This window comes from Protopterus annectens, chromosome 15.part0, assembly GCF_019279795.1.
Source record: "Protopterus annectens isolate FY-2018-M chromosome 15.part0, PAN1.0, whole genome shotgun sequence".
In the NCBI taxonomy this organism is placed as follows: domain Eukaryota; kingdom Metazoa; phylum Chordata; order Ceratodontiformes; family Protopteridae; genus Protopterus; species Protopterus annectens.
In genome coordinates, this window is record NC_056749.1 from 221954895 (window position 1) to 221977847 (window position 22953).

Consider the following 22953-nt stretch of genomic DNA (forward strand, 5'->3'; position numbering starts at 1 on the left):
AACATGCAAGTCAAATTTAAGATTAGTATCAATGAAAACACCTAACAGTTTTGTAGAGGAGTCTGGGGAGATCATTGTGCTATTGTTGGATTTAATGGTAAAAGTGAATTCAGTAGACCTATGTGTTGGTGAGAAAAGCAACGGTTTGGTTTTTTGGGGATGTAGGATAAACTAAATAAATAAATAAAAATAAATAAATTATCCCTTTTAAGCCACACATTGGGAAAAAATAGCTGGCTTCACCCATGAATAAGTGCATGTAAAATACAACTACACGAAAACTAGAGCACAGTACAACTTAGTCATGTGGGTTGTATTATAAAAGTAGTTTGCCATTCTTCTAATACTTGCATATAATACAGCTGTTCTAATCCTTTTCAGTATTTTATCAAAATAAAATAGTAGTTTAAGCTTATCCCCAACATTTGCATTGTGCCAAAAGTGTCAAATGCATTTTTTTAGGGCAATTCATATTCCTTTTGGAATAGTAACTTCAGGAATGTTTCACAATCCCAACTCCCCAGAATGACAAGTCCCAAAAATGCTTTTACATATATCAATTGTAATGCAAGGGTGCAGTTGTGAAATTCAACATTTCATTTATGGGTGTTGCTCTTTTTGCTGTATTTGTTCAACTGTAGAGTTAGCATATGTAAGTAAAGAGATATGGTGTCATAGAGGTACAACCCACATTTTCATCTAATGTGCATTTTGCTGAGTTTGACTTCTCCAGTTTGCTGACAGCATGCTATGGTTCAAGGTCTCCTTTTGGAACCTCTGAGATCTTGGGCAATTATTTACCAGGATATGTGCTGCTTTTAAATGAAATGAAGTATTCACAGCTCATGAGATTATATGAGGTATTTGCCATTGCTAGTGATGGCTGCTGGTTCTGTGTCTTGCCAAAACACAGTGTGAGTTTACTAGCTGGCTAACAGGATATGGAAAATACAGTCCTTGACTGGTCTGGCACCCTGCCATACAAGTGACATCAATGATTTGCTAACTATCATTATCAAATATGATTTACTGTTCTTCAAATTCTGTAGTGTGCTTCCTTGCTTTGTGCAAAATAAACAGCCTAGCTTTGTTAAACTGTACAGAGCAAACTCCAGTGTGCTTAAATTATTTGTACAAAATATAGAGCAGCTTTTTTCTTGCATTGTACAGAGCAAACTCCAGTGCACACACTTGCATTGTGCAGAATAGAGTTACACAACTTTCTTGTTTGCATTGTACAGAATGAGCTTCATGTTTGAATGCACTGTACAGAAAAAAAGCGTTTATATCACGTTATCGAAAGTTGAAAATAGCGAACGCTATTTCATCGGCCCCAAAACATCTAAACATGAAAATAACGAACATTCAGAACAGCAAATTTTTCCCCATGGAAAAAAATTTGCTGCTCCGAAACACATACACACAACACAAGCACATAAAAGAAACGGCAACCACACACATACACTTAAATTCCTACATCTAACGCTACACTAAACTAAACATACACTACTATCTACCCACTTACCTTAACCCAAACCCTAACCCTAAAGTCCGTCACTATCACACACTCACCTAACCCGCGCCCTAACCATAACTCACTTAAACCACACCTAACCCTAAAGTCTGTGACTATCGCACACACACCTAACTCGCGCCCTAACCCTAACTCACTTAAACCACACCTAACCCTAAAGTCTGTCACTATCGCACACACGCCTAACCCGCGCCCTAACCCTAACTCACTTAACGCGCCCCTAACCCTAACGTACAAACAATCGCACACTTACCTGAACCCAACCCATAACTTTCCACCACAGCGCTAAGAATAGCAAAGCCATAGAAATGGCCAACCAAATTCTTTCCCAAGGAAAGAATTTGCTGTTCTGCAGCTTCACTATTCTTAGCGTTCACTGAATAGTGTTCGATACCAGAACATTTAAAGATTTAATACTTCGATGTTCTGATATAGACCCGAAAAAAACACCAGCTTTCTTTCTTGCATCGTGCAAAATTTTACCAAATGTTTGTACTTTCTACAGTGTACGCCGATTTACTTGCTTGTATTGCATTCAACAAACTGTAGTGTGTTTGCTTGCTTGCATTTTACAATGGGGGGAAAAACAGCTTTCTTGAGATTCCTCTACATTTCATCATCTCCGAGACTTCAGTGGAATAAAACAAATTGGAAAACATTGGATGAAGCTTCATCTCAATGAAACACAATTTTTTTTCCAGGGGGGATAACCCTCCTATACTCCTGTGTTGGTTGAAACTAAACTGCCCCCCACAACCCCTAGTTTATTTACACTAATTGCATAATCACAAAACTGTGGATAGAAAAGAAGAGCCCTTAGAAACTGAGTCGTTACTAGTGTACAAGCACAAACCACACACCAGAAGGGGTTCTATGAGAACTGGTGATATGGAATTCAGTGTCAGCGACTTAAACTTGATGAGTAAATAATCTTATTTTATACTCAACTAAGAGTACAGAAAACACTTTCTTGCTCACATAGTGCAAAATGTGTATTAATATGTTTGCATTATCCACAATGGATCAAAGTGCTTATCTGCATTGTACACAATGAGCTCCAGTGCACTCACTTGCATTGCACAGAAAGAACAACTGTCTTTCTTGAATATTATAAAATGTACACCAACGTGCTTGCTTGTACTACACAGAATTAATGTTAATGTGCTTTCTTTGTAAAGAACAAACTCCACTATGCTTGCTTGCATTATACAGAACAAACACCAACTTTTCTACTTGCATTGTAAACAACATGCATCAAAGTGCTTGCATTATCTAGAAGTTACCCACTTTTTTGCCTGATTTAACTCACTCCTCCACCCAGGTAAAGCCACAACCCTAGAACCAACAACCAATAATCAAAGCATGAATATTGCCTCACAAATCAACACCTACTTTATAAACACTATTCTCTCCTTAGTTACAGGGAACAATTCCACCCCTACCATCTCTTCCATGTAATGTGGAAACTAACAACTCTTTTGACCTCAAACCTGTCCCAACTAATATCATAAGAACGATGCTGAAAAAAAAAACTGAAATTTTCATCCTTAGCAGCTGACCAACTCCCCAATGATTACCTCAAACTTTCAGCTGATGCCATAGCTCTGCCTATCTCCATTCTAGTAAATAGGTCTATAGCAGAATGATATGTCTCAAAATTATGGAAAATTTCCTATTTCACCCCTCTCCATAAAGGAGGAACATCAACAGAATTAAACAATTACAGACCCATAGCCATCCTTTCCCCCTGTGTCAAAATTCTGGAAAAATGTTTACACGCTCATTTACTACTATACCTGCTATCTCACTCTCCCTCCCAACACGGTTTAGCACCACAGCCCTAATTAATTTCTGTAACACCATCAACCAACTCAGAAATTCAAACCAGCAAGTAGCATCAGTCTTCCTAGACATGTCAAAAGCATTTGACACCATCTCCCATCAGAAACTCCTTAGTACTCTTGTCTCACTAAACTTAACAAAGACTTCCCTCTCCTGGTTCCTAAGCTATCTTTCTGACAGACAACAAGCAGTACAATGGAAATCTGAACTCTCACCATTTCCGCCTGTCTCAGTCAGAGTCCCTCAAGGATCCATACTATGGACCCTTCTATTCACCATCTTCTCTAACAATTTAGCCTCACCCACAACACATGCTAAAGTAGTTCAGTATGCAGATGATTCAACCTTAATCTGCTCGGCAGATACCTTACCAAACCTCCAAATAGTAGTCCAACAAGCTTTTAATGATATCAAAACATGTCTAAGTAAATCACAACGAATCCTCAACCCCAAAAAAACATAGTTAATGCTATTTACCAGTAGCAAACATTCACCAACCACACCTCCTTTCACCATTCTCTCAGCAAATAACACAGTCATCCAACCAGTTGAGCATACAAAACTCGTCGGCATGACTATCAACAAACTCAGATTTGACCAACACATAGCCATCACAATTGAGAAAGTTCACGTTAAACTTAGCTCACTGTACAGAAGCAAGCCATTCCTCACTGACAATACCAGACTAGCCATATCCAGAACCTTCCTCCTCTCTACACTCCTTTATGCTTTCCTCCTCTTTACCAACTTAAAAAATCAGACTTAACCAAATTTGAAACTTGCTACAAGAAAATAGCCAACTTCGCAGCCAACCTTCCCTACCAAACCCACCATTGTATTGCTCTATATAAATTAAGTTGGCTCAAGCTAACTAACCTTCTCCATCTCTACCAACTTAAATTCACACACATCATCTTCCATCCTGACAGTTAACCATCCGTCAAGGAATTTGTTGTTCCCTACTCATGCCATGAAGTCTAAGATCTGCAGACAGAAATTTTCTCAAAGTAAACAAAGCTAACAACACGCATGGTGACGTCCTACTCTCAAATCAAATAGCCAAATTGTAGAACTTTGTACCCCACACCCTCCAAATCACACCCAAATCTACCAGTTTCAGACAACTACTATTTGAACATCTATCCAAAAACTGGCATTGTTCCTGCATCAAAACTGACTGACAAGATATCTATAACTCTCTCACCATACTGTCCACTCCTTACCTCATTTTCTCCCACTCCTCAGTGTTACTAATGCTCATAACAAAATATATAAAGGAAATCTTATTTGTTCATAACTATTATTTAATATGTACACAGTACTAATTTTATTTTTCTAGCAGTGATCTTTACTGAAATGTTTCTGTGATTTTTTTTTTAACTTGAATCTAGTAAAAAACAGTACTGAATACTTCTTTGTATAGACTAAATGGATGATGTGTATTCTGCATCTTACTATATGTAATAAATAATAATAATAATAAATAAATAAACTATATGTATAGTATTGTACTATCTAATTATTGTATTTTGCTTATATTTCTGTGGAGCTTTTCTCCCTGGGCCTCCCATGAAAATGGGCTTCTGGCCCAGTCAGACTTGCCCGGTAAACAAATGTAAATAAATAAGTAAAATAAATAAATTTCTAACCAGTGAACTCCAAAACAATTGTTTGAATTATATAACATAAACACCAGACTTCCTCCTTCCATTGTAATGAATGTGCATCAGTGTGCTTACTTGTATTATAGAGATGTCAGCTTGCTTGGATTTTATAGACTAGACTGCAGCATGGTTACCTGGATTGTACAGAAATTGCTCAGTGGACCATTTGGACAGAAAAGGTTGGTCTTAAATTGAGTTTTGTGCAAAACATTTAAGTTAATGTTATGTTTTTTGCTTGTTAACTTCAGGGCAGAGCTAATGCCATGTTATTATCAGAAGACTATTGTAAGATTCAAAAAAATAAACATGCTTTCTTCTTGTCACATACTTTAAGAAAAGTCATAAACACATTGTTTCAAAACATTATAGCATTTTTTGTTTCTTTTTACCCCTGCTGCCAGCAGATCAACAGTACCCTCTCAGCCAACTGACCCATTTGTTCCCTGACCAATGAGGGTAAGAGCTAGCAAGAGGGGTCATCATTTAGGCAACCATCAGGGTGGTTCAAGGCTTTTTTTTTACTCTATTTTCCTCCACATTTCCAATGTGCAAGGAAATGAGATATGCCGTAGATAGACTACAAATTGATATCCTTCACTATAAAACCCAACACTATCTTCTTGGATAACTTCAACTACACCTCTATTAACTGGAGAACATATTCCACCCCAAATACGTAAGCACAAAGATTCCTAGACTTCATTAATGCCAACCCCTTAGACTAACTATTCCCATCCCCAGCAAGGAGCTTAAAAATATTGGACCTGGTTCTCTTCAACCTATCCTCCACACCCGTCCACCCAATACTCAACACCTATAGTTACCGAATCACTGGTCAAATCTGAAAACCTTACAGTAGCACTTAACTTAAATGCAAGACGTGAGATACCTTATAAACTCAGAAGCTACTTAAAGGCAAATATACTCCATCTAACTGACAACCTGATGAAATGCGTACACCCTTCTTTCTTCAATGACCCCACATCATACACGGCCATATTCTTAGAGAAGTGCAATGCCCACCTCCAGGCTGCATTGTTGCCTTGGTCTCTGTAAGGCATCAATCCAGTGTCATATTTAAGAATTAATCCATTTGGTGTTGTCCCAGTATTAACAAACTTCACAATAAGAGGAATATGCCTGTAGCCTGCAAAAACAAAATTAACACTTCATCAGCTAGAAAAGAACTCAGAAAGATCAACAAAGAACTTAGAAACAAAATCAAATCTTCCTAAACCAAGAGCAAATAGATAATTGCTATTCACACCAAGGATAACCATAAAAGCTTTTGTAGTTATGTCAGGAGCCTCAGAAGTAATATCCATCAATGCTCTGAGTTAATACAAAAGAACACCGCATACTTATTATCTAAGGGCATAGCCACAGCATATTAATAGGCAAATTTTGGCCCAAACTTTACTCCTCTATCTCTTCCTAATTATCCATAGTATATTATATTTATGATTATACCCCACCCCCCACCCCCAATCAACTCCGAGCAAGTCCTAAGTGCTCTCTCCAAGGCTAAGAATACTAGATGTTTGGGGACATAATGTGCCAGGCTGTCTTCCTGTCAGCACCAAATATTGTCTGGCTTATTCATTATTAAAGCTGTTGAGCCTCAGCCTCTCCAACAGATTCATGCCAGAAGTACAGAGACATGCTGTAGTCACCCCACTCCACAAAGGGTGAACCATCAGAAATAGCTGTTCAATAAAACACAATGCAAACCCAAATGCAAAGCTTTTGAACCTACTCAGTTCTTTTTCAATGCATACTCAGAGTACTTTGTTTTTAGACAGTGATGCTAGCACAGGCAGAAGGATTATGGGAGGTAGATAAGGTAGCCACACATATGTCTGAGGGCAGCCAGGAATCACATCCTCCGGTATCAGGCTGGGGCTTCCATCAAGTGATCACTGTCCAGGTGTACAATGTGATCAGCATCCATGACCCCATGTACAGCCATAGCTAGCCACTGCTCTCAGTAGGACAACAGTCATGTGGGATGGTGTGGAACTGTGGACCCTGAATGAAGGGGCCAGTGAAGATGTTCCAATGGAGGATCCAAAAAAGCATCAGTCATGGCCATGGAGTGTCTATACTTAGGTGCAGAGGCACTCATGGAGAGTAGGGACAGTGGTGCTGTCTATGGAACAGTGTGTATCATCTGCATACTCTTTGCTTGTTACCATGCATCCATCCACTTGACTGGATACAATGGGTATTTGGCAGCATCCTCCTGAATATAATAATGGATGCTAACTGGGCCAATGCCACCTTCAGCAGATGTGATTACTGTAGGACCCTATGTGTCATGTCACCATGCATGTGTTACAGGATGTCCTGCAGTCCATGTAGTAGTTACACTTCCTTACACAAGCCACACAGCATACTCAACATGTCTAACATGACTATCTATGCCTATCACCAACCTGCACATCTGTAAATTGATGCTAGAGGTGATATCCAGGTCAAGGAATGTCCTGAAGTCATGATGGTGATGGCCACCTACATGTCCCCCTATGGTGAGCATGCACAATGTGGAAGCAGTGTAGTTAACTGATGCCATCAGTGTTGGCAACCCCTGTGTAGTTTAGATGTGGCTAACATTGAGAGATTGTCCAGTGCTAAACGTAGATAATGACAGAGAATCTTAATGCTCTTCTATTGTCATCTAAACTATGTATGTTTGTGCATGTGTGTATGTGTGCCTTACAAGGTTATTATTGTTGACGTTGCCACTGTGTCACCATACTCTGCCATGTTCATAGTGCTGTCATCATCAGCCAAAGGTGACCTACTGACATCAGATAGTTTCTGACCTGTTATGCTGGAGCCTGTATCAGTGGAACCAATGACAGCATGCAGATAACATACTTATGGGAATGCTGGAGCATGAGTGTCACAAATAACACCATATGTCAGTGGCATAGCGGTTATCACTCTGGCCTCATAGCAAGAGGTTCTGTGGTTTGATTCTTGGCTGGGATGCCTTCTGTGTGGAGTCTGCATGTCCTCCCTGCATTCATGTGGGCTTCCTCCGGGTGCTCTGGTTTCCTCCCATGTTACAAAGACATGCGCATCTGGAGCATTTCTCCCCGGGTCTCCACTGAAAATTGGCTCATTCCAAGTCAGACTTTCAAAGTAAGCAAATGTTAAATACAAAAAAATAAATAAAAAAAATGTCACACAGACTGTTACATGCCAGTTATGTACATAGCCTGTGGGCACCTATGTACCTTGTGGTACAAGCTGTCATGGCTGCTGCCCTGATGTCCCTGGAGAACAGATATGTATATGAGTTCTGAGAACCAACCACCATACCAAAATACCAGTAGAAGCAGGACTATACCAAAATACCAGTAGAAGCAGGGGAGAATCAGAGACTCCTCATTTCATTAACACCTATGGGACTAACATCTATAAAATCAGACGAGTGATATAGAATTATTGGCCCCATTTACTGCAAGATAGATTTTATATTCCATAATACTGCTGCTCCAAGGTGACCTGTGTCTCACTTTCCAAGCCTTGAAAGACCCAGTCCTATCTGAACTCCTATTTCTTTACAAAACTAGTAGCCCTACAAATACCTATACCAGAGACCTAAATCTACACCAGCAATTAAACAAAACTCACTGGAGGGATAGGTTTCTAACTCAATGTAATCCTAACTTATTGAATAAGCAACCAGTACAGGTCAAGCAAAGTACTACATTGTCTACATTTATGGTTAGTCTTGATGACTGGATGGGTAGCCATGAATTTGCACTGAGGTTATCATGGATAGCACTACTCATTTTGGGAAGTGACCACTGTTATTTATTTGTAAAGGGTGTCAAGAGCTTTTAAGAGTGTTTGCATAAAGGTGTATGGCTAGATAGTCCTGTAATTGCTTGTCAAGTACTGTTCATATGTTTCTATGTTTCAGTGAGGAAAAAATCTATCATCTATTGAGTATACTTGAATGCAAAGATTTTTTTGTACAATATAAACACCAGAAGAGGAACTAATGGAGGGAGATGATTTGCATGAGGCCATTGTAATGTATGCCCTAAGGGTCAGAATACCACTACTACTTTTACCGAAAGAATACTCATGAATGGGGGCAGCTCGGCATAAGTATTGCCAGGCTTGTAAAGGATCTAGAGCTATTAGCCTAGAAACCTTCTTTGAACCTATGAATCTATGAATGTTATGATATTCATCATCAAATCACATGTGATACTTGTTGGGTCATTTATTTAGCACAGTGTACATGCAGTGCCTTCTACATCAGGCAAACATCTCATCCATTTAAGACCAGGGTTAGAGAACAGCTAAGCTGATCAGATGTAAGAAGCCTACAAACTCCTTATGCAAACACACTAGAAAACATCTCCGGGCATTAATTGTCTTTAAGGGAACAGACAGATTTATAATAGAACTGGTGAAAATATTGTCCTATATGAGAAATTGAAATACAAAGATTGTATATGGATAATTATAATATGGGAGCATTATTTTCCCCAGGTCTAAATTACACATGCTAGTACTATAGTACTATTGGAATAGTATATTATGTGTATATATTTTTATTTATAAATTTGTATTTATTTTACTATATATAAATGGGCTGCTTGCCCATCTGCTATCTTTGCTTATATAAAACGATTTCCACATGCATAACTATTTTATTTAAATATTATAAATCCAATCCCTAGCTAGCTAACTACCTCCAAGCTCCCCTGGCCCTGAAGACACCACCCCTAGTAACCAACTCTCATTCAGATTCCAACCAGTTGCCACTTCACTTATCCATACCTTGATCAAAAAATTAAAACCAACTACACTCTGCTGATCAACTCCTTGCTGAGTACCTGCTAAAAGCAGCTGATGCCATTGCTTACCCCATCTCGATACTAATCAATCGAACAATAGCAGAAGCCAAAATCCCCCTCCATCTGGAAAATATCCTATGTAATCCCACATCACAAAGGAGGTAGCTCTACTGAACTATCTAATTATAGGCCAATAGCTATATTATCTCCACTTGCAAAGATTATGGAAAAATATATTTATAGGTTCATAGGTAGGTACTAGGCTATCGGCCCCAGGGCCTATACAAGCCCAGCCAAAAAGGTACCCTGGCTTTTGCCACCCAAGAAAATTATTTTCCTGTGCGACTGTTGAGCAGAGCCACAGAAGTGATCCCCGGGGTGAATTTCCCATTTCCCATCCAATCATCAAGATTTTTCTTGAAGAGTGCTAATGAGGAGCTCTGTTTGATATAGATAGGTAGTCTATTCCAGAGCATGGGAAGTCTCTGGGACAGGAATCTATCCCTTCGGCATGTTCTGTTTATTTTGGTGACAAGGTTTAGGTCCCTAGAGCGTGTAGCTTGGAGGGATTGGAATTTCTTTAAGTGGAGCATGTCCAACAGCTCTGGGTTTGACATAGCTTTGTATGTTAGGCAGAGATCACCTCTGAGTAGGTGATATGCGACGGAGTAAAGCTGGAGTTTTTTAGTCAGTCTGCATAGGGCATCTGTTTGAGGCCGGTAATCCTCTTTGTGAGGTATTTCTGCGGCCTTTCTAGTTTTTGGAGATGTCTTGTGAGGTATATACCAAAAGGGGCATTGTAGTCTATAATGGGTCTAATGAGTGATGAGTAGAGGGGAACAATGACCTCTTTTTTCCTGGATGAGAAACCTTTTGTGATGAGGTGTGCCATATAGAATTATTTCCTGACTACTGTGGTGATGTGATCATCAAAGGAGAGACTACTGTCCACCTGTGTCCCAAAATCTCTTATCACACTTTCGCTGTTAAGTATACTACCACCTATGTTGTAGTTCATGGGTACAGAGTTTTTACCAAAGGGGATGGCAATGCACTTTTTGGCGTTGAGCTTGAGGCCATGGCTTTGACACCAGGCATCGGTCTCAGTGAAGCCCTTTTGTACGATGTCCACATCGTTAGAAGTTTCGATTATGGCTCCTAGTTTGCAGTCATCTGTGAACTTCATTAGCCAAAGACCTTCTGTGTTAGCCTGTACTTCAGAGAAGTAGATACCAAACAGGAGAGGACCCAGGACTGAACCCTGTGGTACTCCACTTGTCACTGGTCTGAAGTCGGATTTGGAGTCTGCTACTTTCACAGTGTGGATTCTGTCAGTTTGCCAGTTGGCAACCCATCTTGTGACATAGGGATTTATACCTAGTTTAGTGAGTTTATCTATAATTCCAGAGTGGGGGATGGTGTTGAAAGCCTTGGCAAGATCTAGATAGGCTGTGTGAACCACCTTACCCTCATCTACAGCTTTGGTGACTGCTTCAAAGAAGTCTATCTGGTTTAGGAGACATGATCTGCCTTTTACAAACCCGAACTTGGTGGGGTCCAGAGTTTGGAGATTACCAATGTCTTTGTTTATAAGTTCCATGGCCTTGCAGACCAGGCTCATCAGGCTAATGGGGCAGTAGTTCCTGGGGTTTGTGGCGGCTCTCCCTTTGTGAAGTGGGATAACCGTTGCTGTGCGCCACGAGGCTATGACTGAACATGGTACTTAGGTGGGGTGCCAGTTCATTCTGTAGTTCATGTAGAACGCAGCCTGGGATGTTGTCTGGTCCCATGGATGCTGTGTTCTTGGCTTTGGAGAGTGTGGCTTTTACCTGTGCAGCCATGATTACAGGAACTTTGCATTCTTCCAGTATAGAGATGGGCCCTTTAGGGGGTGACAGGGGGGTAAAGTTAGCACTGAACCTATCTGCCAGGATGTTGGCAATATCAGTTGGGTCTGTATATTTAGTGCCATTGTGCTGTAACTCAGAGCAGATCTGAGTGTTGCCATTGAGATTCTTGACATAGTTATAGAATGCTTTGTGGTGGTCTTTAGAATCAGTGGTGATTTTGATAGACCACTGCTGCACCACCTAATTCAAAATAACCTTATGGCAGACTGCCAGCATGGCTTCCAACCTTACCACAACACTACTTCAGCCCTCCTAGCCTCCTCCAACACCATAAACCATAATCGCAACAAGAATAACATATCCTCAGCCCTCTTTTGATATGGTTGATCACCAACTTCTAATCCAGACCCTGAAAATATTCTGTCTAGATACTAAAGCCCTTCAATGGTTCCAGTCTTATCTGAGTGGCAGAGCTGTCCTTTGGCAAAACAAACTATCTAACCTCCTACCCAATTCCCTTGGTGAACACCAGGGTTCTATCCTAGGGCCCCTTCTGTTCTCCATTTTCATCAATGACCTTTATACTGTTATCCCAAAAGTCAGCTGTATCCAATACGCTGACGACTCCACCCTGATCTGCTCGGCCACATCTCAAACAGAACTATGGTCAGCTACCCGGAACACCTCCAACATAATAGAAAACTGGCTTTCTGGTCGTCATCTGATCTTAAATCCTAAAAAAAAATAAAACTATTCTCACCAACTCATAGGTCTACTGCATTTACCTTTACCATAAAATCCAATAATGGCACTATAATCTCCAAAGACACCTCTACAAAACTACTAGGTGTTATCATAGATAATCTTAAAATCGACCCTCATGTTAATCAAACCATCAATAAAAAAACTAGGGTCATGTTACAGGGTAAAAGCCTTCTTAACCCCACCTGCTAGAATTGCCATAGCTCACTCTCACCTACCTTCAACTCCTCTTTAAGCATCCCCTTTACTCTCTAATTTAAACAAGTATGTCCTCAACAAACTCTCTATCTGCTACAACCACATTGCCAGATTTGCCACTGGTCTGCTTTATAGGACTCACCTCTGTATCAATCTAAACCAGCTTGGGTGGTTAGAACTGCCCAGCTTGATCCAGTATAACCAACTGATTATGGCATATAAAATGCTTTACAATACGGACAATACTCCTTCACTAAAAAACATTATCACCCCCTATAGCAATCCCAGACCTCTTTGATTTTCTAACAGACTGCTAGTTCAGACTATCAAAACTAATAACTCAGCTGGTGACTCTCTCCTTGCCAGCTCTGCAGGTAGATCCTGAAACTACAAACAACGCCACTTGAAAAAACAAGTAAAGTACTCCAATGCAGTTCCAAGGTGTAGTCAGCCAAGAAAACCAGCAGAAAAAGTTAGTTCTACAAATTTGATCAACAACAGACTTCCCAACGCTGATATCTCAACGTCGATTAACCCTAATCAGACTAATCCAAATCAGAATAATGGTGGACTCGATGCTTTTCTAAACCCTTTATCCACTCAATGGCATGCTGATGTGAGGTGCACATTGGGTCCAGGCACCTTTAAATCACAGTTATCTAACTTTGAAGTTAAGTTAAAGAAGTTTAAATCTTTACAAATGGATAATGCTTTTTTGGCAAGATCTATTGAGTTAAAACAAGTGCCGAAAGGCTTAAGAATATTTAAGTTACCTAATGGTTTCTTTGCTGGTACTGATGGATTTAATGAGTTGCTTGAAAGTTTTGATCGAACGGGACTTGAGCTGATGAGTATTATCATTCATAACAACAATAAAATGTTAGACTCTTTAAAAACTGAATTAGGGCAAATCAACAGCAATATTACTGGAGACTTGTTGTTTGAACCCCACAAGCAACAATATGACAATATTTTACACAACATTGATAATTTTGTGAGCAAGGGGTTAGATAGTAAGTCTTTCAAGCTTAACAGAGATACGCATGACTATGCTAACCATAAGGTCTACTCTCATTTTAGAGACTATAAAAGGGTATACAATTCTAATACCTTGGGCAGCAGGGGTCCCCTATATGAACCACCTGAGAGTGACAACTATATTGCCCAAGACCATATAACCAATGGACATAACAATCATGATTCTGTGACTGATACAGATGTTTTTGAAGGAAATGGGGATTTTTTAGACCCTCCCCCACTGAGGCGCTCAGAACGTATTCGAGAGCACAACCAAATCCTCAGAGGGCAACCCTCATGGAGAGGACAACCACAGAGGTAGTACAACAACAGGAGGAGGTGGTCCCATTCCAACTACAGACCCTAGATAACTTCAAAAGTTTTGACATTAATTCTTTCGATTTCAACACGGAGAATGACACTTGTCACAATACACTTGGACTTACTCCTATTCGGACTAGTTCAACACCCAACAAATTCTCTCAACAAGTTTTGGTTTGTCACGACCTGATGGACCCTCACACAACTACTTTGTTACAGGACCAATAATCTAACACTGGTTTTGTTGATACATTTTCTTTTGGGTTTGATTCTCATTTCACACCCAAAGATACAACTATTTACAACAATGATTTTTCTTGTGGTAGCTTCAATTTTGTATACTAAATTGATTTGTAATATGGTGAAATTCAACAATGTATGTTTATATAATTTCACTGATTTGGTGTTGACTGACAACTATTTGTCTTTGTTTGGAAAAGGATTTACTTTTGTTCCTAGTTTCAAGAATGAAGTGGCTAGACTTTTGGTTAATCTTAGGTTGTATACTAGGCAGTTGAATTTGCAAATGTATTTTTCTAAGAATCACAATATGGTGAACCAATATGCAATAGGGCCAAAAAGAAAAAGTACCTTTATTCCCCCAGCCCACCCATGTATACAAATTTTTGAGTCTATGTGTGAATCTCAGATTAGAAGGTTGGGTAAAACAAGAGGTCATGAAAATGACAATTTGACTACTGGTGAACGTTTTTTTTTATGTGAATTGACATCTTCTAACCAATTTAGGGTTATAAAACCGGAAAAGGGTGGGGGAGTCATCATTATGTTGTCCACCGACTATTTCAATAGAATGTCCAGCCTATTAAATGACACTAACACTTATATTAGAGTATCACGAAATGAGATGTACATGGCTTACTCAAAAATTGACTGGCTACTGTATGAATGGCTTATGGACGGTGTGATAGACAGTGATGAACACCATTATTTACAGGTTGATGCTCCAGTGACTCCCTCTATTTTTGGCATTCCAAAGATTCACAAGAGCCAAAATGACCCCCCTTTTCGTCCTATTGTCTCAGCTAAAGGCTCTAAAACTGAAGCCATGACTTCCTTTGTGGATTTTTACTGTAAGAACATTGTCAACTATTTTCCACACATATTACGTGACTCGTGGCACTGTTTAGAAGTCATTAGACAACAACATTTTTCCGAGCCCTTTACCATGGTTACTATAGATGTCATTAACCTTTTTTCTGTGATACCACAGTCAGAAGGTCTTGACTTATTTAGAACTTGCCTTGAGAACAGTGGAGTTTTGCATACTGTTAAGCGAGCACTTCTTGTTGACCTAATGGAACTCATCCTATCTAATAATTTTTTGTCTTTTGAAGGAGAACTTTACAAACAGGTCACGGGTGTAGCTATGGGGGCAAAATGTGTGCCAATTTACGCTAATTTAGTGTTGGCACAATGGGAAGTAGAGAAAGTTTTTCCTTCGATTTTTATGCAAAATGTGGCACTATATCTTAGATACCTTGATGACATGTTGATTTTTTGGACAGGGCCAACTGAAAAGATATATACTTTTGTCAAATATCTTAACAACACCACCAACTTCTTCAAATTTACATTTAAGGTACACGGTAACATTTGTAATTACTTGGACATCTTACTGTATACCAAAGAAGTTGGTGGTGAATTCAGGGTTGAGTCAAACATTTTTCGTAAAAAAACATACTCAAACAATTTTTTACACTTTCAGAGTTGTCATCCCCTTTTCCAAAAAAGGAATGTTGTCAAAGGCCAGATGGTTAGACTGTCTAGACTAGTTAGCGAGGACGCTAACTATGTTGTGGAGATCAAGGGTCTAGTTGACATGTTTCTAGAAAGGGGATACCCACCTCATTTCTTAAACAAGATTAGAGACGAGGTGGATCGTAAAAGACCTTTAACATTCAAACCAATATTACAAGGTGGGTTACAAAAGGAGACTTGTGACCAGAACAACCAAAGTAATACTAGTCCTTCCTTGGCCCATGATAACTTCAAGAGAGCAATGGTTTTACCTTTCAATGGTCAAGCTGACATTGTAGTAAATATTTTAAGAGAAACTTGGTATTACACTATGGATCAAGACAACACACGGATTATTGGGAACTCGCCCCTTGTTACTTACAGTAGGGGGTCAAATTTAAAGGAATTGTTGGAAAGAGATTATTCCAACAATGGATCTTATAAGAGTTCTAATATGAAAAAGTGTGGTTCCTGTAGTGTATGTAAATATATTAACAACGGTCCTTATGTGACAGTTCATAATTTTTATAAAACTATCAAATGCCCTGGCCACTGCAATTGTAATACCAGGAGGGTAGTTTATATTGCTACATGTTTGAACTGCACAGGTTTTTATGTTGGGAATTCTATTAGAAAACTAAGACTAAGAATTCTTGAACACGTGAGAGACATTAAGAATAAAAGGACGACTAATGCTTTATATATGCATAGTTTGACCTGTGTCAATTTTAAGAAGTTTTTATTTTTTATTATTGACAAAATACCTGACAATGACAGAGGGGGTGACTACAAGATTTTGTTAGAAGTTAGAGAAACTATGTGGCAACTAAGATTAGGTGCCTCTAGACCCCCAGGTATTAATGAAAATATTTCTATGTCTAGTATTCTAAAATATAGATCTCTTTTTATTTGAAAATTAATTGAACTATGTTAGAAAAAACTTTTTAATGATTTTTAGAGTTGAATGTGTTGACACGTTATTAATTTAAGTTATAAATTATTTGACTTTTTTGGTTATTTATTTATTATTTTATCCATTTTTTTCAATTTTATTACACAGGTTGTTTTGATTTTAGAGTTGTTTTCAACACCAGTTCCACAATTTTAACTACTTTTTTAAAAAAAGTTTACGAAAGTTTTGTTTCTTTTCTATTTTTTTGTGTTGTTTAATTTACTTTGTTTATTAACACACCTTTCCTGATAGGTTGGTTTTTAGGGCGGGAATTTTTTGAAATTTATTTATAGTAGTTGTTTTAGTATTTGGTTTTACCACTCTGATGATGCCTGTTTTTAGGTGAAAGCGCTAAGTGGTTGTTATTTATGTTTTATACACACTATTAATAAAGAAGACCTGGGATATTAATTCACTTCTGCTCATTTTCTGCTGGTTTTCTTGGCTGGCTACACCTTGGAACTGCATAGGAGATCCTGAAACTCACTCCCAGCTGATATTACTCTACTTACTACCCTGAGTTAATTTAAACTAAGACTCAAACAATATTTGACACTAAGCTGGCTATGTCAATGTATCAAACCAGACTAGCTCTCCTCTACTATGAGTTAATAATTATAATTTAGCTTTGTTTTGTTACTTAATCCGGATTTACACCCGGGATTATCTCTAACCTTGGAATTTGTATAACTTGTTAAGTATGTAACCAGTGTATATATTGTATCTGTAATCTTAACTGCTTACCTTGGAGCTTTTCTTCCCAGGCCTCTGCTGAAAATGGACATGAATCCAGTCGGACTATCCCGGCCAACAAATGCAAAATAAAATAAATAACTAAATAAATATAAATATGTAATTTTTTAAAATATGAAATTTGTTTTATTAACTCGGCTGAGGTCTATTCCCTTTTAATGACAATATTAGCAATTTAGTAATGTTTGTTTATATGACACTTCTTTAACTCCTTTAAAAACACATACATTTGTATTCTCTTTTGTGATGGTGTTACAGGATTGAGGATGGCCAAATTCCTATTTGTATAATTAATTTTAATGTCAAACACATTACTTGGTTATGTGACCATATTTTGGGGTCACATAACATTTCCTTTGATTATTTAAACACAAGGGTGAGCATAGTATTTAGATTCTTTTACCTTAATATGTTTCAAGAAGAAATTATTTTCAGTTTTTCCATGCTGTCTGGAGCATGCTAGTTCTAACCTGATGCCTCTTATCAGGACACATGGGCAGTTGTCTTCACCCCAGATCTCACATCCAAACCATTACTAGATTTGAAGATTCTTTCATTTTTCCCTGGACATGAATATCAGCAATTTCTTCTGTCTCTTTCAGATAACTTTGTGTTAGTGGTCTACCTCCTGTGGATAGCCTGTATTTTGGCATGAAGTACCATATCTCCAATGCTGCAGTGTGCCTGTATTACTATTCTATTATTATTGTCCACAGCATTGATGTTCTGCACCAGTCTCTGCCACATCGGGACCTAGAAGGCTTTGTCAGCTTTACTCAGCTCAAGGATGCACCTCCCATATGTGCATAGGACCTCCAGGGTGGTGGAGTCCCATCATGACATTTGTATACCTGTGTATTACACATGTGAATAAGTGCGTGTCCACCTCCACATGTGTGTCTGTCAAGTTCTATATGACTGTCATTGCAAGTCAACGGTGTCTCAGCAATGTCCCCTGCCCCAAATGCAGTGCTCAAAGCCATGGCTGCTATTATGTGATCACCACTGAAGCTATGTTTTATAGAATGGCAGCAATAAGCATATTACCATTACTTCACATCTGTCAACACAGTGCTGACAGATGTGTACATATTATCACTGCTTCACATCTGTTAGTACTGGGTTGACAGCAAATGCTGTGACCTGTACACAGAAGGCCTCATAATCACCTAATAGGTCTCACAGTATGTATGCATATCTGTAAAACAGTAACCCATCCTGATCTTGTTCCCTGCTTCATGTCATGGAGAGCTCCCACCCTACTCAACAAAACTATAACCTGTCCTGGTTTTGGTCTCTGTTCTGTATACACACATACACACACACACACACACACACACACACACACACACACACAGCTTGTCCCAAACCTATGCTCCCCCCAAGCAGAACTGCAACCTTTACTAACCTTGTAGTCTGTTCCCTGTCAGGATGTGCCCCCCCCCCCCGTAGGAAGTAAACCTGTTCTGACCTTGTACTCTGTTCCCTGTCACAAAGTCAGGAATACACACCCTTCCCCACAGCAGGACTGCAGCCTGTCCTGAATCATCATCATCATCAGTCCTCTTTTTTCCCCATTTTTTTCTACATGGGGTCGACAACTCTCTTGATTCAATGCCAACTCCTGACTTCTTCAACACTTATGCCTGACTGTCACAGATCTTCTTTCACATAGTCCATCCACCTCTTTGCTGGATGTCCTCACTTCCTCTTACCTTCTTCCTGTCTGTCCCAAATCTTCCTCACCAGACTTTCTTCTGCTTTTCTGCACGTGTCCAAACCACCGTAATCTGTTCTCTTTGATCTTTTCTGCAATTGGAACTACTTTGACTTCTGCTCTTATGTCCTCATTTTTATATTTCTATTCCACAGTGTGCATCCTACCACTCTTCATAGGCACTTCATTTCCATCACCTCTAGCTTCTTCAACTGTTCTGCCTTTACTGCCCAGGTTTCTGTGTGATACAGTAGTACTGTTCACACCACTGTCTTGTACACCTTACTTTTCAGCTTCTTTGGCATTCTTCTGTCATAGACTACACCTGACACTATGCCAGTTGACTGCAGCCCCACTGATTCTAGCTTTGACTTCTTCATTCAGACTTCCCTTCTCCTCAACCATCCCTCCCAGATACTTGAAGCTGTTTTACCTGTTCCACTATCTTCCCTTCTATCTCTATTCTCAGCTTCTTCTGATTTCCTAAATTTCCTGTCATTACCACTGTCTTATCTGTGCTTAGTTTCATCCCATGTGCTTTCAGTTTTGCATTCCATTCTCCTATCCTTTGCTGAAGTTATAGCTCAGAGTCTGCCTGTAATGCCACATCGTCTGTATACAGCAACTTTGTTGATCTGTCCCCTCTGACCTGTTTGCTAATGTAGTCCATCACCAGTATGAACAGCAGTGGGCTCAGAGCTGAACTCTGGTGTACACTCACTCCCACTGGGAACCCCTCCATGAGGCCGAACACTGTTCGTACTTGAGTCATTGGGTCCTTGTACTTAGCCTGCATTAATTCTACCAGTGTTTCTGGGACTTCAAACCACCACAGTACTGCCCAGATCAACTTTCTTGGGACATTGTCATATGCTTTATCCAAGTCTAGGAATGCCCAGTTGGACTCTCTTCTCATCTCTATCTTCTTCTCAAGTATCTGTCTCACTGCAAACATTGGGTCAGTTGTGCTGCATCCTGATCTGAATCCGAACTGCTCATCTCCCATCTTACATTCTACTACTCTGCATATCTGTTTATCAGTCACCCTCTCCAGAACCTTCATGTAATGTGATAGGAGTTTGATGCCTCTGTACTGCCCACAGTTGTGGATGTCCCCTTTGTTCTTGTACACTGGCATGAGTATGCTTATTCTCCAGTCATCTGGGATATGCCTTTCTCTCCACACTGCTATGAGTACTCTCAGGAGCCATTTCTCCCCTATCTTACCCAAGATCTTTATCATATCTGCTGTGACCTCATCTGAGCCTGCTGCTTTCTCCGACTTCATTTTCCTTAGTGCTATTCTTACTTTTTCTAGGGTGAGCTCCTCTTCTTCTCGCATTGTAGGCTGTTTCTGGGGCAGTACAGCTTCTGTGGGGTTTTCTTCATTCTGAAGCTGCTGGAAATACTCCTTCCATCTGCCTTTGATGTCCTTTGGATTGATGAGCAGGTAGTTGCTGGCATCCCTTATGAAGGGTGTCTGACTATCTTTATCTTTCTGTCTTTGCCTTGCAACCTGATGTAGTTTCTTTGTGCCGCCACCTGAGTCACTTTCCAGATGTTGGTACAGTGCATCTGATGACCTATTCTTTGCTATGGCAACCTCTTTCTTAGCTTCTTTGTTAGCCAACCAGTAGTCCTTCCTAGCCTGGTCAGTCTTTTCTATCTTCCACTTCTTCCTGCACTCCTTTCTTTTGATGACTTCCTGGACTTCTGCATTCCAACACCAGGTTTCCTTATGTATCTTATTTCCATATCTGGCTTGGCCACATATCTTTTCTGTAGTCCTAACCATGGCCGGCCTTAGGCATAGGCGAACCAGGCGACCGCCTAGGGAGCTGTACAGGCCGGCTTTGAAAAGGGCGCAATTTTTATTTATCTATTTATTTTAGTTAGCATAACTTTTGATCTCTTCTCAGCACCCTGTTCAAGGGCGCCTGGACCATTGGGATAGGGGGAGGATGAGTGCCCTCCCACTTACAGCTGCAGATGGGCCAGGAGGCTTTAACATCACAGCATGCATGATACAAGAGTCTTCTCCTTTATATGTGTATCATGACGCTAACGTGGATTTAAATACATTCTGAAGTTCCACGCGGAATTTAAGCCAGCAGTTATTTTAAGCGATGAGTTAAGTCCATGTGTTTGCATGTGGCCATTTGGTTTAGAAAAGTAAGTCTGTGTGTGTAACTTAAATCATTTGTTTGTGTATGAGAGAGAATGTGTGTGTGTGTGTATTTTAAATCGTTTGTTTGTGTATGAGAGAGAAAGCGTGTGTGTGTAATTTAAATTGTTTGTTTGTGTATGAGATAGAAAGCGTGTGTGTAATTTAAATCATTAGTTTGTGTATGAGAGAGAAAGTGTGTGTGTAATTGATCGTTCGTGTATGAGAGAGAGTGTGTGTAATTTAAATCATTTGTTTGTGTATGCGAGAGATTGTGTGTATGAAAAATGGTTTCCTGATGAATTTGCCAAGACCAGCATCTTGAATGCCAGCTGTAACTGCAAAAAGTGGAATTTTTAAACTTGTGTTCACTGTGAAGTGTCACCACTTTAGAAACTGTTGTAATGTGCTTCTTTCCCCTTCAGTACCCTCTTACATCTGTGGTAGGAGAGCAAAGCCTTGGAACTTCCAATTTGTTGGGTACATGAACAGACTTTAAATCCCTGAGGTGTAACACAGTTTGTACGCCAATCATACGTCTCAACTGTTCAGATTTTTTTTCCTGTTATTTTTGTCTAATTGTGATTTTCTGGTAAGTCATTAATTGGTGTCATTAAATAAGAAACAGTTGAGTTTTAGACTTTATTTATTTCAGCAAGTACATGTTAATGCGAAACCTTTTAGCATATGAACTTTCTAAGTTTAAAAGAGCAGCATTTTAAAATTGTTGCTATGTTTGGGCCGTTTTCCTCTCATTATTTTTGACTTTGTCCAGCTTTCTTGTGCTTACAGGTTGAGAGAGGTATGATACTAATTTGTGATCGATATTGTGTACAAGTGGAATTAAGCATACAAGATGCTTTATAATGTATAATGTTGGGCATGCCAAAAATATCCCTGAGGTCAGTGTTTTATCATAACGGTTTATGGTTTTATCAGGTGTAGTCCCTTTTGTTACCTTTTCTTTTGAATCTTGAATTAGATTTTTGTCAGTCTTCCAGATGTCTGCTTGCTTTACAAATGGCATTGCTTGCATATAACTTTTACTGTAACTGTAAAAAGGGGTGATGCATGTTATTTCAGTGGTGTTTTTAGTACCTTACTGTTTAGGTTGCTTAATCATTAGTTTATTTTTTAAAGTAAAAGTCGTTATAGCCATTTGATCGTTTACAGTAGTGTGCAAATGTAGACATACTAAAAATAAATATGTTTTGGAACTGCAATGCATAACCAATTACTTTACAAAAATGTGCTAGATTTATTGCATCAGTACCAAAGCAAGAGGTAAAATCTCAGGACCAGTGAAAGAGGTAAACGAATTCAGACAAAAAAGAAATCACTTTTGCCAACAGCAGTTCACCATATATCCTTATTAATAAAGATTTATTGCATTTTGTAAAGTACTCTGTAGGGCAGTGTTTGGTGTGCAGGCTGAAGTGACAGTATAGAAATGGGTTAGTATTTCATCCGAACTGCAACACTTGCACAGCTTTTTCTGAAAGCATCATCTGGAGGATTAATACATTACAGTGTACTACATTATTTTATTATGTGTCATTGTTTGTAATGTGCTGTGTTATAACGCTGCAGTGCAACAC